The sequence below is a fragment of the Dasypus novemcinctus genome, chromosome 24 (assembly GCF_030445035.2).
Source record: "Dasypus novemcinctus isolate mDasNov1 chromosome 24, mDasNov1.1.hap2, whole genome shotgun sequence".
NCBI classification, from domain to species: Eukaryota; Metazoa; Chordata; class Mammalia; order Cingulata; family Dasypodidae; genus Dasypus; species Dasypus novemcinctus.
This window is the reverse complement of record NC_080696.1, coordinates 24,719,408-24,735,696: the sequence shown is the minus strand read 5'-3', so window position 1 is coordinate 24,735,696 and position 16,289 is coordinate 24,719,408. Positions and strand designations below refer to the sequence as shown.

The 16,289-nt window shown below is 38.9% G+C and overlaps 1 protein-coding gene across 15 annotated transcripts in view; it reads left to right on the top strand.

Annotated features, from left to right (window-relative positions):
* The window catches only part of NINL (ninein like), a 235,660-nt gene that overhangs the window by 103,251 nt on the left and 116,120 nt on the right, over positions 1 to 16,289 (top strand). For 2 of the 15 annotated variants that reach the window (XM_071211602.1, XM_071211596.1), the window contains exon 1: positions 2,195 to 2,535. The exons of 11 other annotated variants lie outside the window; for them this stretch is intronic. The gene's annotated coding sequence lies outside the window, so the exon portion shown is untranslated. Of the gene's footprint in view, positions 1 to 2,194; positions 2,585 to 16,289 lie in introns of those variants that run through there. 2 more of the 15 variants (XM_071211599.1, XM_058286797.2) reach the window with 2 other exon arrangements.

The window sequence follows — 16,289 nt, the reverse complement described above, 5'->3', positions numbered from 1 at the left end:
GGTAACATCATTCAATCTAAAGTCTATATATAAGTGTCTCCTGCTACCCCCAATTGTTCTGTATAGCTGTTTTCCCCCTTTTAATTCAGGATCTAAATACAGTTCACACATTGCATTTGGTCATTGTGTTTCTTTAACTTTGAATTTAGACTCTATCCCTACCTTCACTTTTTTCATGACATTGACCTTTTTGCAGAGTCCAGGCCAGTTGTCTTTTGAGGAATTGTGAGATGTTTCTTCATGATTAGATTCAAGTTAAAGATTTTTGTCAAGTACACTACATGAGTAACGTTGTGAGCTGCTTCTTTTTATTTTATTTTTTTTGAGGTACCACGGGGTTGGGTACGGGATGTTCTGTGTGGGAAGCCAGTGCTCCTCCACTGAGTCATATCAGCTCCCCTGAATTGATTTTTACACTTGTTTTTCCTTGTTTGTTTCTGGTTTCCTTAGGAGCCACCGGGAACCAAACCCGGGATCTCCCATGTGCGAAGCAGATGCTCAACCACTTGAGCCACATCTGCTCCCCCATGTGCTTCTTAATATATGACATCAAAATGTCAGGTGGTCCCAATAGTGATGCTAGGTGTGATCATTTGGACAAGGTACTGGCGCTGGTTCTTTCCTTTTTAAGGATATGTTTTTCTTTGTAGTTAGAAGGGAATCTGTGGGGTGATACTCTGAAGCTATATGCATATCCTGTTCTCCATTTTCCCTAATGTTTTAATCATAAATTGATGATCCTTGCCCTATCAATGCTTATATTGAGGGTTGCAAATAACATGACTGTTCTGTCATTTCTTCTACATTGTTAGTGGGCATTCTCTAGTAAAGAAGAGAAACTATTGCTTTCTTTACAATACAGTTTTCTAACTGAATTTAAGTTAGGTATTGATATTGATGCTGAGAGTAAATTTTCTATATTTCTGTATGTATAAAGACATATAAATTGATAAACAGTGGGCCTTATTACAAATGATGGGCTATAGTTAATAGTACAATTATAGTACAATTATAAAAATGTTATTTTATGACTTTAAAGCAAGGTGCTAATAATAGGGAGGTATATATGGACTCTGTATTTTATGCATGATTTTTCTGTAAACATACAACTTCTCTAATAAAAAAATGAAAAAAGAAATAAAGAGGGAGCTCACTTGAAATATATAGAATTGTAGGTGGATAACCTTGTGCATCTGTATGTAAATATTTTTATAGATATTTCATAACCACATGTATAGACAAAGTTTGGGTCTATGGCTATAGTTCTAGTATAAATATAAGTATACGTGAATGTGAAAGTCTTTATTTACATATATTGATGTATATTGTCAATGGACAAGATTATCTGTATATGCTTGTTTATCTAGAAAGATATACGTGTCTACCTTGCATGTTACATTGCTGTATGTTTGTAATACCAGACCTTAGTGATCAGAGATACATATTCAGACCCAGAAACAGCTGACCATGTGATGCTGCCATTTATTCAGCATTACTGTGCCGAATTCAGGACTTAGCATTATGTTCAGATGCTTAACATTGACTTCTAATCCTTACATCCTTATGAGGTTGTACAGACAAAAAAACCAAGGCACAGAGAGGTTATGTAACTTGTCCAGGGTCTTAGAGCCCATTTTAAATCTGGCATCAGACTGAAAGTCCAAATGTCTGTGTCACTGGGGCTATCCTTCCTTTGAAGACTGTAGTGTCCTGGCTGCCAGCCCTCCATACCTCAGTCTGCCTCACTCGGCTGTCTGTCTCTTTTGGTCTCCTACTTCAATGTCACAAAAACAGTTAATGCAGAAATTAATCCTAGTAGCCTAGAAATGCTGACATTTAAGGTCAACTGCTATGTTCCAAAGCCATTTAAAATGGGGCTAAGGCTGCTCTGGTGGAACCCAAAGGCTGGCCTAAATATATTATTTTAACATCCTTCTAGATAGGGAGCAAACTAATCTAGAATGGCCTCCCTTGGCCCCATACTTGTCTGGAATTGTTTCCAGTTCCAGAGGTTACTCTGGGTGCCCAGAAGACGAACACTCCCGAATGTCTCAAGAGCAGTCCCAATTCTTATCCCCTGTGCTCAATACCAAATGGTTTTCTAAGGTGCACAGATTAAATTCCCTCATTACTGCATAAGTTAAGTGCAAACACACACCTCACCCTGTTGGCCTCCAGAGGGCCACATTTTCCTGCTCAGCAACGTCTAGCCAGCCGGTCTGTTTGCCATAGGTTTTTCTCCCCAGGAAGAAAAAAGTGTTTTGCTTCAGCTGGGAGAAAATTTTTAATGTTACTTTATAGCATTAGAATGATTGAGAGTCTGCTCATTTGAATTTCAGGAGATAAAGCTAAGTGAAACCAAGGGCTGCTCTTTATCTAGAATGTCGTCCTTGACTCTGAAGTCAGTCAGTGAATGCTGGTAGGTTGCCAGGTGGTTTTTATGAGTGGATATTTGTGCATCTGTGGAATTCTGAGGAGGATTAAATAATTCAGTTTGGAGGAAGAGGAAACTGAAGAGGCCCTTCAACTGCACAGGTATCCAGTTGCGTTTATTATTGATGTTGTGACGCTTCCACCTCAGCATGTGAGTAGGCCTGGGACCCTGACAAGGTGGGGGAGGGACATCCCAATGACGGGAACCCAAATGAGGGGAAGGGGGACCCCAAGATGATGGAGGGAGGACCCTAAAGGGAGGGTGCTGCCCAGGAGTTCAGGGAACGTGCTCCCTGGGTTTCTTCTCTTCTTCCCATGAGTCTGTGGGAGGGGTATGGGGAAAGGGTCCAGAACCCTCATGCATGGGCCTTGGGGGAGTCAGAGGACATGCTGACACATGCTTTAAAACTAGTGAGAATAGGAGATTCCTGGGATTAATGAGCTGTGGGCTCCCTGGCAGGAAAGGGGCGTGGTTTCAGTAGCCTGTTTTGCTCACCTTAGTGTTATGTAATTTGAGTAGATTGCTTTTCCACTGAGGACAGGCCAGTGGGAGGGAGGAGGGAAAGGCAGTTTTGTGGTGAGATACTTTTTTTTTTCTTTTTCTGGTTTACCAAAATTTTACTTAAAAGCAAAAATCACATGTAATTCTTTTTTAAAAAATTTTTAGAGAGCTTTATTGTGGTAGAATTTATATATCACAGAATTTCCCACTTAAACTACTTTCATGTATGCAATTCAGTGTTATTCAGTACATTTGCAATATTGTGCTACCATCATCACCACCCACCCATTACTAAAACTTCTTCATCACTCCAAACAGAAACTCTGAACCCATTAAACAATAATGCCCCATCTTCCCTAACCCCAGCCCCGCCCCAGTAACCTCTAATCTACTTTCTGCCTTTATGAATTTGCTTTTTCCAGTTATTTCATATAAGAGGAATCATAGTATTTGTCTTTTTGTACTGGTTTATTTCAGTCAGCATGATGTCTTCAGGCTTCATTGGTTTACAAATATCTGTTTGAGTCCCTGTTTTCAGTTCTTTTGGACATATACCTAGAAGTGGGATTGCCAGGTCATGTGAAAAATGCCATGCTTAACATTGAGAAACACCATACTATTTCCCACAGTGTCTGCACCAGTTTACATTTCCACCAACAATGCATGAGGGTTCTTCTTTCTGTTTTTGTTGTTGTTGTTGTCCTAGTGAATGTGAAGTAGCACATGAGGCATTTTTGAAAATAGGATTTCAGTGGCATGAAGACTCTGCATCTGGGAACCTATAAGTGGAACAGCAATCCTGGTTTTATTAGTGGTAGTACTGCAATGAGTGATAAGGATAAATGGCAGTTCCTGTGCTTTGAGTACTTGGCATTCCGTAACCCTCCCCTCAGCAGGCCAGGAAAGGAGGCATTTTAGACCCAAGTCGACAGCCAGGAAGCTAAGTTGCAGAAGCTGAGGCTTGCCTGGATCCTGGCAGCAGGACGTGGCAGGGCTGGGGATTCTGTGGCCTCATCACCACCTTCTCTGTTCTTGGGGTTGTCTTTGGTTGGGTCAGAAAGATTCTGGTACTTTAAAAAAAACTCTGTCCTGATTCCTTGGCTGCTCTCCATTTACCTTGGGGGCACAAACATGACCTTCCCAGGACCAGCCAGAGAATCAATCCTTGGCCAAATCCAAACGGCAAAGCCCACAGCCTTGATCAAATTCTGAAAATCAGCGTGGAGGGATTGGTTGGTGACAGGCTGACACGCTTCACCACCCTACCAGCAAGCACCTCAGTTCCCCACTCTTGTCTCTGAGCCTGCAGCCCCCCCTGCTGCGCTCACCACCCTCACAGAGCTGCCTGCTCCGTGTCCACTAGGAGGCAGGCCTGTCCACTAGGGGGCAGGCCGCACCCATGCGGGGAGCAGTCCACTGCGTCCAGACGAGGATGGAGGCATCAGGAAACCCTGACTTTTCCAGATACCTAGAGTCACTGGCGGTCCCTCTCCAGAGGAAGCTGACGCAAGCTGAGAGAACCCTGGAAAAGCAAATTTGGTTGAAGTGCTTTTGTGAGGAAATGGATCTATACTACATTGCATTTTTATTTATAAGAGATGGATCTATGTCACTGGAAAATCAGGCAGACAGCAGAAGTAGACACAATCAGGATAAATAAGACTACTCCCATTTGGAGGGTTGTCTTCTCTGCTGGGGTGATGCTTTGCAGAATGTCTGATGGCAAGAGTGGACATGGGGGAGAACCCCCCAGCTTTTTGCTGTGTTTATCAGGAAGAACACACACGAAAACACCACACCAAGTCCCCCTAGTTGAGTGACCTTAAGAATCTTCCCCGCCCAGAGGACAGTGTCCCCAAGTGGTGAGGCCACACTTACCCTGCCCCACCCTTGCCCCCTCCATTTGAGGTGTGAGGGTTGATCTCTCAGTAGATGTCACAGTATTCCGTGTACCAGAGCCTGCCCACACACAGGCAAGTCACAGGGTCATAGGCAGGACGTCAGTGCCTCAGCTCCCCTGATACCTGACCCAGATACACATTCTGCCCAGTGCAGTGAGCTGGTCTCTACACTCGCTCTCACAGGGGAGAGGCAGAGGCCCTGAGAGAGCGGCCCGTCAAGGTACAGCTGGTGAGCCAGCTCCTTCCCATCCCTACCTAGAACTCCCTTTTACGGAGGTCCTTGAAATGCCGTCCGAGGTCACAAAAGGGACAGAGTGTCCTGAGTCACCTGTATCTGAAGGAGTAAAGCATGTTGCTTTACTGTCCCTGGGTTGGGGTTCACCACCCCTCAGCCAGAACTGCCCTCCCACTTGCAAAAGCCCATTGTTGCTCCCATCCAAAGTCTTCTTGGCTCTGGTGGTACCTCTGCCATGTTGCATCCCTTGCTTCCACAGAGGTGAGCCACCCCAGTGCCATACCCATGTGTGTTTAGAGCACTACATCCTTGGAATTTAACATTTTACTACATCGTATCCTATGCTATTTTCTGATTTTTGTGTGTGTGTCTAAGACTGGCTCTATAATAAACTTCTTCTACAACGTTCAAGAGCACTGACTGTGGTGCATTAGACATAAAACTAAGATGCTTGCTTCTCTGATCCATCAGATGTCAATGAATTTTTATTTTGTTAAAGTAACACACAAATAATTTAGAAAGGAGTGCCTTGAAAACAGTAAGCGTCTGCCTCCATTCCCTTAACCTCTACTCCCTCACTCTCCCTAGAGATGTTTCTCCTAATGTTTATGGCCATATTTCTAAGTAATAATGCTTACACTGTTTTTTCTTGTAATCCATGGTCTTATGAGGCAGAAGTTTAACTCTCTTATAACCCTTCTTTGTTTTCTCATATCACATTTTAATAAAAGTTAATAGTCATCAGTGGCATTTGGTATAATCACAAAGTTTGCAATTTTACTTTTTAGATAAATTATATAGTTCATGAACAAAAAATAATAGGATGAGTTGGGGAAAATATACTAAATTTAAGGTGTGGACTTTAGTTAGTAGTAATATTTTGACTATGCTCTTTCATAATAAATGTGAAATGTTTGTTAATGTTTCACAACAATGTGAGGTGTAGGTAGTGGGGTGTTGTATGGGAGTCCTGTATGATGTTATGCACATTTGTTTTGTAAGTTCCCAACTTTTACTATACCCTTAGTATTTATATATGTTCATGAATGAATGATATACTTCAATAAATTGTTTCTAAAATGAAAACAAAATCAACACTGTCATTCACTTCTTTTACACCTGGCTTCTGTTCTAACCACTCAACCAAATTTTTAAAAAAGTTAATTGTCAGTGTGTAGTTTCACTGTTATGACTACTAAATATTTACTACAGACCAAGAAGTATTCCATGATTACACTTTCATTTTTGTGCTGAATTTGGCTTTTTAGGGATTAATGTTTTCTTGCTTTTTTCCCACTTATTTACGTCTTAACCTCACTGTCATTATTTTTTCCTGTGCTTTATCAACTCTGTCAAAAATCTATCAGTATTATTTCCCAAGTGGTCAAATGTGAAATCAATCTGTTGGTTCCACAGTTTTCTAGTTTGGATGGGTTGTTCTTCAGAGCTGCCCTTCTAGAATAAATTCTCCACTCTTTGTACGGAACCCATGGACCTAGGTACTGTGTCTTTCTCTTTATTGGTTAATCTCTCATTTTGGTGAAGTGCATGTTGCAGTAGCTTTCAGGTTAGGTTGAAAATCATCTTCCCTCAGAATTTTGAAGGCCTTGTTTCAAACTGTTAAATATTAATCTTGCTGCTCAAAGGATGATGCCGTTTTGATGCCCAAACCTTTGAGTTGATAACTTCTCTTTTTCTCTTTGAAAGTTTTTAGGATTTGTTTTTTTCTCTGGTTTTCTGAAATTTCATGAGGATGTACTTGGAACTGGTGTTTTTCTTCCTTTATTGTCCCACTTTGTGGGACTTGACCATCTGTCTGCTTGAAAAAGTCTTATATTATTCCATCAGTCATTTCCAACCATCCCTCTTCTTGGTTCCCTTTTCCAGGGTTTCTAGAAGATGCCTGGACCTTTTGGATTGATTTTTAAAACTTCCTTATCTTTTCTCTCCTTATTGTTTAAAAATACTTTATGGACGATTTCCTTGTCACTGTCTTCTAATGCTTCCATTGAGCTTTTTTTTTTTTAACAAAAAATTATCGCAGTATATGTATCATTCATACATGAATATACATAAACATTAAATGTATAGTAAAAGTTGGGAACTTACAAAACAAACATGCATATCATCACACAGGACTCCCATGCATCACCCACCACCAATATACCTTGCATTGTTGTGAAACATTTGTTACAAAACTATGAAAGAACATTGTCAAAATATTACTACTAACTGTAGCCCATAACATTTGGTGTATTTGCCCCCCACCCAATTATTAGCACCTTGTATTAGTATTGTATTTGTTATTGTTTATGAGAGAACTTTCCAATATTTGTCCTGTTAACCACAATCCATCTTCTACCGCTGGATTCCCTGTGTTATACTGTCCCATGCTTTGTACAATCCATTCAAAGCATACATTTCATGCTCTCATTTTCATCACAAGAGTTGTACTGCATAATCTCAGTCAATATTAGAATGTTTTTATTATTCCAAAAGGAAAAGTTCCATACCCTCATATACCTCCCTATTGTCTCTTAAAATTGATATATCTTCTTTGCCATTTCTGCAAAAATATTACAATATTACTGTTAACTATTGTCCATAAGTTATATTAGTTGTCATTTTCCTGTGTATCACCATATTCTTTTTTTTTTAAAGATTTATTTTTATTTTATGTATTTCTCTCCCCTTCCCCCCCCCCCATTGTCTCCTCTCTGTATCCATTCACTGTGCATTCTTCTGTGTCTGCTTGCATTCTTGTCAGGTGGTACCAGGAATCTGTGTCTGTTTTTGTTGCCTCATCTTGCTGCATCAGCTCTCTGTGTGTGCAGTGCCACTCCTGGGCAGGCTGCGTTTTTTGCACAAGGCAACTCTATTTGCAAGGCGCACTCCTTGCACATGGGGTACCCCTATGTGGAGGGAATCCCTGCATGGCACAGCACTCCTTGCACACATCAGCACTGCAGGTTTCTAACCCTGGACCTCCTATATGGTAGGCGGATGCTCTATCAGTTGAGCCATGTCCACTTCCCTCACTGTATTCTTAAGACTGTAAACATTCTTATAATTTATACCATTAACCACAATCTTCATCTGCCACCAAAATCACTGTTATACAATCCCTAGATTATTCTCTAGCTTCTTTTCAATTGGCATTGACGTTCACAGACTACCCCTTTCAGCAGTGATCACATTTATAAATCAGTGTTAGTTATACACGCTATAATGTAATACCATCAACTCTATTCATTTCCACACTTTTACAATAAACCTTATTAAAAATTCTACATACATTAAATATCAGCTCCCATTTTCAACCTATGTTCTATTTCCTAGTAACATATATTCTAGAATTTACCTCCATGAGCTTATTCATCATATTTAGTTCATATTACTGAGAAAATACAAGATTTGTCCTTTTGTGTCTGGCTTATTTCACTCAACATAATGTCCTCAAGGTTCATCCATGTTATCACACACATCCAATTTTATTTCATCTTAAAGCTGGATAGTATTCTATTTAAGTACATATCACATTTTATTTATCCATTCATCGGTGGATGGACACTTGGGCTGTTTCCATATTTTAGCAATTGCAAATAATGTTGCTATGAACATTGGTGTGCAAATGTCAGCTCACATCCTTGCTTCTTGAAGTACTTTCTAACATCCACAGTGGCTGCACCATCCTACATTTCCACCAACAGTGAAGAAGGGTTCGTATTTCTCCATATCCTCTCCAGCATTTGAAGATTCCAGGTGTTTTTTTGTTTTGTTTTGTTTTGTTTTTTTGTTTGTTTTTGATGTTAGCCATTCTATAAGGTGAGAAATGTTCTCATGATAGTTGGGTTTTTTTTTTTTTTTTTTTTTTGAGGTATTGGGGCCAGGGACTGAACCCCAGACTTCATATGTGGGAAGCCAGCACTCAACCACTGAACCACATCAGCTCCCCTAAGTAGGTTTTTTCTTTGCTTGTTGTTTGTTTGTTTTGTTTCTAGGAGGCACCAGGGGTTGAACCCAGGACCTCCCATGTGAGAAGCAGGCACTCAACCCCTTGAGCCTCATCCACTCCCCTCTTACTAATAGTTATGTTAAGCGTTTTTTCATGTGCTTTTGGGCCATTTCTATTTCCTCTTTGGAAAAATGTCTATTCAGGTCTTTTGCCTATTTTTTAATTGGGTTGCTTGTCTTTTTATAACCAAGTTGTATGATCTCTTTATATAACATGGATATCAAATTCTTATCAGATATGTGGTTTCCAAAAATTTTCTTCTTCCATTGAGTAGTCTGCTTTGTTTTTTTTGAGGAGGTACTTGCTTTGAGTAGTCTGCTTTGTTTTTTTTGAGGAGGTACTTGCTATTGAACTCAGGACCTTGTACATGGGAAGCAGGCACCCAACCACTAAGCTATACCTGCTCCCCTGCATTTTTACTTTCTTGACAAAACCTTTGAAGAACACATGTTTAATTTTGAGAAGATCCCATTTATCTATTTTTTCTTTTGTTGCTCATGCTTTGGTTGTAAGGTTTAAGAAACTACTGCCTACCACAAGATCTTGAAGATGTTTCCCTACATTTTGTTCTAGGAGTTTTATAGTTATAGGTTTTATGTTTTATATTTAAGTCCTTGGTCCATTTTTGTGTAAGATGTGAGACAGGGGTCCTCTTTCTTTCTTTTGGATATGGATATTCAGTTATCCCAGCACCATTTGTTGAAGAGACTGTTCTGGCCCAGCTGGGTGGGCTTGACAAACTTGTGAAAAATCACTTGACTGCAGATGTGAGGGCCTACTTCTCAGTTCTCTGTCTGGTTCCGTTTGTCAATATGTCTCTCTTTATGGCAGTATTGTACTGTTTTTACCACTGTAGTAGCTAAGTGTTATACTTCAAAATCAGGAAGTTAGAGTCCTGCAAGTTCGTTCTTCTTTTTAAAGACTTTTTTGGCTAATCATGATGTCTTACCATTCCAAATAAATTTGATAATTGGCTTTTCCATTTCTGCAAAAATGGCTTTTGGGATTCTTATTGAGATTCTGTTGACTCTGTAAATCAGTTTAGGTAGAATTGACATCTTAACACCATTTGGTCTTCTAATCGATGATCACTGAATGCCCCTCCATTTATTTAGGTCTTCTTTGGCTTATTTTAGCAATGTTTTACAGTTTTATGAATATAGTTCCTTTATGTCCTTAGATAAGTTTATTCCTAAATATTCGATTCTTTTAGTTGCTTTTATAAGTGGAATTTTTTTTCTTCCTCCTCAGACTGCTTATCAGTAGTGTATAGAAACACTACTGATTTTTGTGTCTTAATCTTGTATCCTGCCACTTTGCTGAATTTGGAGTAGCTTTGTTGTGGATTTTTCAGAATTTTCTAGGTATATGATCATATGAACAGTGAACAGCGAAAGTTTTACTTTTTCCTTTCCTATTTGGTTGACTTTTATTTCTTTGTCTTGCCTAACTACTCTAGCTAGAACTTCCAGCACTATACTAACAGAGATGACAATAGGCATCCTTATCTTATTCCCTATCTCAGAGGGAAAACTTTCAGTCTTTCACCATTAAGCACAATGTTAGCTGTGGGTTTTTCATATACGTACTTTACCGTGTTGAGAAAGCTTCCTTCTATTCCTACATTTTGGAATGCTTTTATCAAGAAAGGATGCTGTGTTTTGTTAGTTGCCTTTTCTGCATCAATCACGGTAATGTGATTTTTCTTCTTCAATTTAATAATATGATTTATTACATTAACTGATTTTCTTGTATTGAACCACCCTTGCATACATGGTAAAACTCTCTTGATCATGGTGTATTATTCTTTTAATGTGCCTGTGGATTTGCTTTGCAAGTATTTTGTTGAGGATTTTTGCATCCATATTCATTAGGGAAAATGTTTTGTGATTTTCTTTTTTCATGGTATTTTTATCTGGTTTTGGTATTAGAGTGATGTTGGCTACATAGAATGAGTTTGGTAGTGTTCCTTTTCAATATTTTGGAAGATCTTGAGCAAGGTTGGTATTAGATCATCTTTGAATGATTGGTAGAATTCACATGTAAAATCATCTGTAAGTCATTTGGTCCTTGGCTTTTCCTCTTTAAGAGGTTTTTAAAATATTTTATTTTATTTTATTTATTTTATATTTTGTTTTTTAGAAAAGTTTGAGATTCCATAAATGATACATTGAAAATATAAGGGGATTCCCCCTTCCCACCCCCACTTTTTCCCATTAACAACATCTTTCATTAGTGTGGTACATTTGTTACAATTTATGACCACATGGAGAAGTATTGCTACAAACAATGGTCAATAGTTTACATTATAGTTTACAATTTTGACAAAATGTATAATGACCTGTATCTGTCATTGCAGTGCCATTCAGAACAATTCCAATGTCTCAAAAATGCCCCATGTTTCTCCTATTCTTCCCTCTCTTCCCTCAGAAACTCTGGTGACCACTGCCTTTATATCAATGTTACAAGTTCTTCCATTATTAGAATAATAATAAGTCTACCTTAGTCCATAGTTGCAGTCTCCCCTTATGCTTGTTCATTCCTCAATTTTCAGGATTTTGGGATGGTGATGCCCACTCTGTTTCTGTTTGAGAGGGGCCTTAGAACCCATGGGACAGATGGATGGAACTGTCTTGCTTGCAGTTGTAGATACTCTCTGTTTTAGGGGGTGGGTGCTATCCATCATCCTCATTTTGTTAGTTGTTCTGGGTGAATGTGATAAACTGGAGAGTAGGTGCTGTAATACTAGTGAGATTCAGGGTTCAACTTTCATATGAACAGACTGAAGATTTAAATCTCTGGAATATATATTTAAGGAGTATAGTGCTAATTATAGGTTCAAATAAAAGGGGCTGAAGAGCCATATAGGGAAATTATAAGTTAGTTTAACTCTGTTACATTGGGGAACATATATTCTAAGGTAAGGCCCACTGACAGGGTGCCAAATTCCTGAGATTGTCTGCCCTGCCTATGGTGTCTAGATGTCTCTAGAGCTCTCAGGAGCACTTCCTCTTGAGGCACTGTTTACTGTGGCAGTCAATGAGATCCTCCTAAGATGTGCGTAAGTGTAACCTCTGGAATGACCTCCAACTTGCTTTGAAATATCTTAGCCATAAAAACTCAACCTGTATTTAATATTTCCTCCTTTTGGTCAAGGTCTTTTTCAAAATGCATTGCTAGTTGGTGCTTGGTAATAATCCCTCAGTGAGGTTTTTGATGACTGTTTCAATCTCTTTACTTATGATTGCTTTATTGAGGTCTTCTATTTCTTCTGGGGGTCAGTGTAGGTTGTTCTTGTGTTTCTAAGAATTTGTTCTTTTTGTCTACAGTGTCCAATTTGTTGGTGTACAGTTATTCACATGTCCTTTTATCTCTTGTTTCATCATGGTCAATGGTAATGTCCTTCTCTTATTTCTGATTTTATTTATTTGCATCTTCTATCTCTTTTTCTTTGTCAGCTAAAGATTGCCAATTTTTTTAAATCATCTTGAAGAACAAACTTTTGCTTTTATTATTCTCTCAATTGTTTTTTTGTTTTTCTTTTTCTCAATTTCATTTATTTCTGCTCTGAATTTTATTGTTTCTTTCCTTAGGCTTGGTTTGGGATTAGTTTGCTGTTATTTTTCTAGTTCCTCCAGGCATGCAGTTGAGTCCTTTATTTTAGCTCTTTCTTCTTTTTTACTGTAAGCTTTGAGTGCTATGAATTTTCCTCTCAGCACTGCCTTTGCTGTCTCCATAGGTTTTGATATGTTTTTGTTTTCATTAATCTCAAGATATTTACTGACTTCTTGCAATTTCTTCTTTGACTCACTGTTTATTTAAGAGTATGTGGTTTCATCTTCATGTATCTGTGAATTTTCCATTTCTCCATCCATTATTGATTTCCAGTTTCATTGCATTATGATCAGAAATAGTGCCTTGTATAATTTCAGTCTTCTAAAATGTATTGAGGAAAACGAACTTGGCCCAGTGGTTAGGGCGTCTGTCTACCACATGGGAGGTATGCGGTTCAAACCCCGGGCCTCCTTGATGTGTGGAGCTGGCCCATGCACAGTGCTGATGCATGGAAGGAGTGCCCTGCCACGCAGGGGTGTCCCCCGCGTAGGGGAACCCCACGCACAAGGAGTGCACCCCGTAAGGAGAGCCGCCCAGCGTGAAAGAAAGTGCAGCCTGCCCAGGAATGGCGCCGCACACACGGAGAGCTGACACAACAAGATGACTCAACAAAAAAAGAGACACAGATTCCCGCACAGCTGACAACAGGAGTGGACAAAGAAACAAGATGCAGCAAATAGACACAGAGAACAGACAACCGGGGTGGGGAGGGGGAGAGAAGAGAAATAAATAAATAAATAAAATCTTTAAAAAAATAAAATGTATTGAGCGGCGGACCTGGCCCAGTGGTTAGGGTGTCCGTCTACCACATGGGAGGTCCGTGGTTCAAAGCCCGGGCCTCCTTGACCCATGTGGAGCTGGCGCATGCACAGTGCTGATGTGCGCAAGAAGTGCCTTGCCACGCAGGGGTGTCCCCCGCGTAGGGGAGCCCCACGCACAAGGAGTGTGCCCCGTAAGGAGAGCCGCCCAGCGTGAAATAAAGTGCAGCCTGCCCAGGAATGGTGCCGCACACACAGAGAGCTGACACAAGATGACACAACCAAAAGAAACACAGATTCCTGTGCCGCTGACAACAACAGAAGCGGACAAAGAAGATGCAGCAAATAGACACAGAGAACAGACAACCAGGGTGGGGGGGGGGAGGAGAGAAATAAATAAATAAATAAATCTTTTTGAAAAATAAAAATAAATAAAATAAAATGTACTGAGACCTGTCTTGTGACCCAACATATGATCTACCCTGGAGAAGGATCCATGAGTACTTAAAAAGCATATATATTGAGTGTTGCTGGGGGGGGGGGGGGAATGGTGGGGTGGGGGTGGTAGTGTTGAATGGGACCTCATATTGTTTTTTTAATGTAATATTTTTACAAAATCAATTTAAAAAAAAAAGACAATTTTACCTTTAGTAATATTTTAGTAGTAACAATGGAGTCCAGAATATATTGGAATAAAATTAATGTGCTAAAATAAAATTATTTATAATCACTAAAAAATAAAAAATAAAAAAATAAAATAAAAAGCATATATATCTGCTGTTTTGGGGAATGCTCTATAAATACCTGTTAGGTCTAGTTCTTTTATCATATTAATCAAACTTTTTGTTTACTTATTTATCCTCTGTCCAGATATCCTATCCATTGCCGAGAGTGGTGTATTAAAGTCTTCAACTATTATTTTAGAGATGTCTATTTTTCCCTTCAGATTTGCCAGTGGATGCCTCATGTATCTTGGGGCACACAGTTAGGTGCATAAATATTTATTATAGTTATTTCTTCTTAAAGAATTGCCCCCTTTTTAATATATATTAATGACCATCTTCATCCCTTGTAACAGTTTTGCATTTAAAATCTATTTTGTCTGGTATTAGTTTCACTATTCCAGATCTTTTTTGGTTACTATTTGCATGGACTATCTTTTTCCTATCTTTCACTTTCAGTCTGATTGTGTCCTTATGTCTGAGGTGAGTCTCTTGTAAATAACATATAGATGGCTCATATTTTTTTATCCATTCTTAATCCATGTCTTTTGATTGGGGATTTCAATCCATTAGCATTTAATGTTTTTACTGTAAAGGCATTACTTCATCTATTTTATCTTTTGGTTTTCCTTTGTCATATCTTACTATTGTATATCATTTTACCCTTTAATTTACCCTTCTTTTTTTTTTTTAATTTACTCTTCTTAATAGTCTTCATTTCTACACTTTTCTTCAAGTCTGTTACACTTGTTTTTTCCTTTCAGGCTGCAGCACTCCCTTTAGTATCTCTTGTACACTTGGTATTTTTGTAACAAACTCTCTCAGTTTTTTTTTTTTTTGTCTGTGAAGACTTTAAACTCACCCTCATCTTTGAAGAACAGCTTCGCTGAATAAAAAATTCTTGCCTGGCAATTTTTCAGTACCTTGAATACATCATACCACTTTCTTCTCACCTCCATGATTTTTCATAAGAGATAGACGATTGGTCTTATTGAGCTTCCCTTATATGTGATGCATTGCTTAGCAGAGGATTGCTGCTTTCAGAGTCCTCTCTTTTTCTCTGATATTTGTCATTCTGAATAGTGTGTCTTGGAGTAAGTCTATTTGGATTTATTCTGTTTGGGGTGTGTTTTCCTTCTTGGAAGTTAATATTTATGTCTTTCAAAAGGGTTAAGAAGTTTTGGGTCATTATTTCCTCAAATAGTCTTTCTGTCCCTTTTCCATTCTCTTCTCCTTTTGGGACACCAATACTGTATATGTTTGTGTGGTTTGCAATGTCATTCAATTACCTGAGACTCTATTCCATTTTTTTCCATTGTTTTCTCTTTCTGGTCTCCTGACATTTCAAGTTCAGATGCTCGGTCCTCCAGTTCACTAATTCTGTCCTTCATCAACTCAGATTTCCTGTTATATGTCTCTAATATATTTTTAACCTCAGCCATTGGGTCTTTCATTCCCATAAACTCTGATACTTTTCAGGCTTTCAAATTGTCCTTTGTGCTTATCCAGTGTCTTCTTAATATTTTTTATCTCTTTATACATATTTTCCTTGTATTGATCTAGATTTGTGTGATTCCCATTGATTAGTTCTGTTAAATCATGCTTTGTTTTGTTTTTTTTTCAGAATTTTTGGTCTGTTCCTTTGGCTGAGCCATCTCTTCCTTCTGAGTATCACTTGTAATTTTTTGCTGATGTCTAGGCATCTGCATTTGTTGGTGAATGATCAATTTCTGATGATTAGTTTCTCTATTGCCTATTGATTTTGTTTCATGGCTCTTGTTAAAGACTTATTAAGTCTTTAAAATTTCCCAACTTACGTTTTAAAATAGGATCAGGGACTCACTAATGGGGCAAAGATACCATCTAGGCGGTCTGGGATGAGAGTCTCCAAAAAGCAGTTTTTCTCATTGTAGTTTCCCGGCTAGCCAACAGGTGACACTCATTGGCATATCTTTCCATGGAAGTGTCTCTTTCATCCTCCACTTGCCCATGATTCTGATCTGGTCACAGCTGAGTTCAAAGCTGGCTCTGTTGCCCAAACTCCCTGGAGAGAAACCACTCTGCACCTTCCCCACATCCTCCTTCTTCCTAGGGAGGAAGATGTCTGT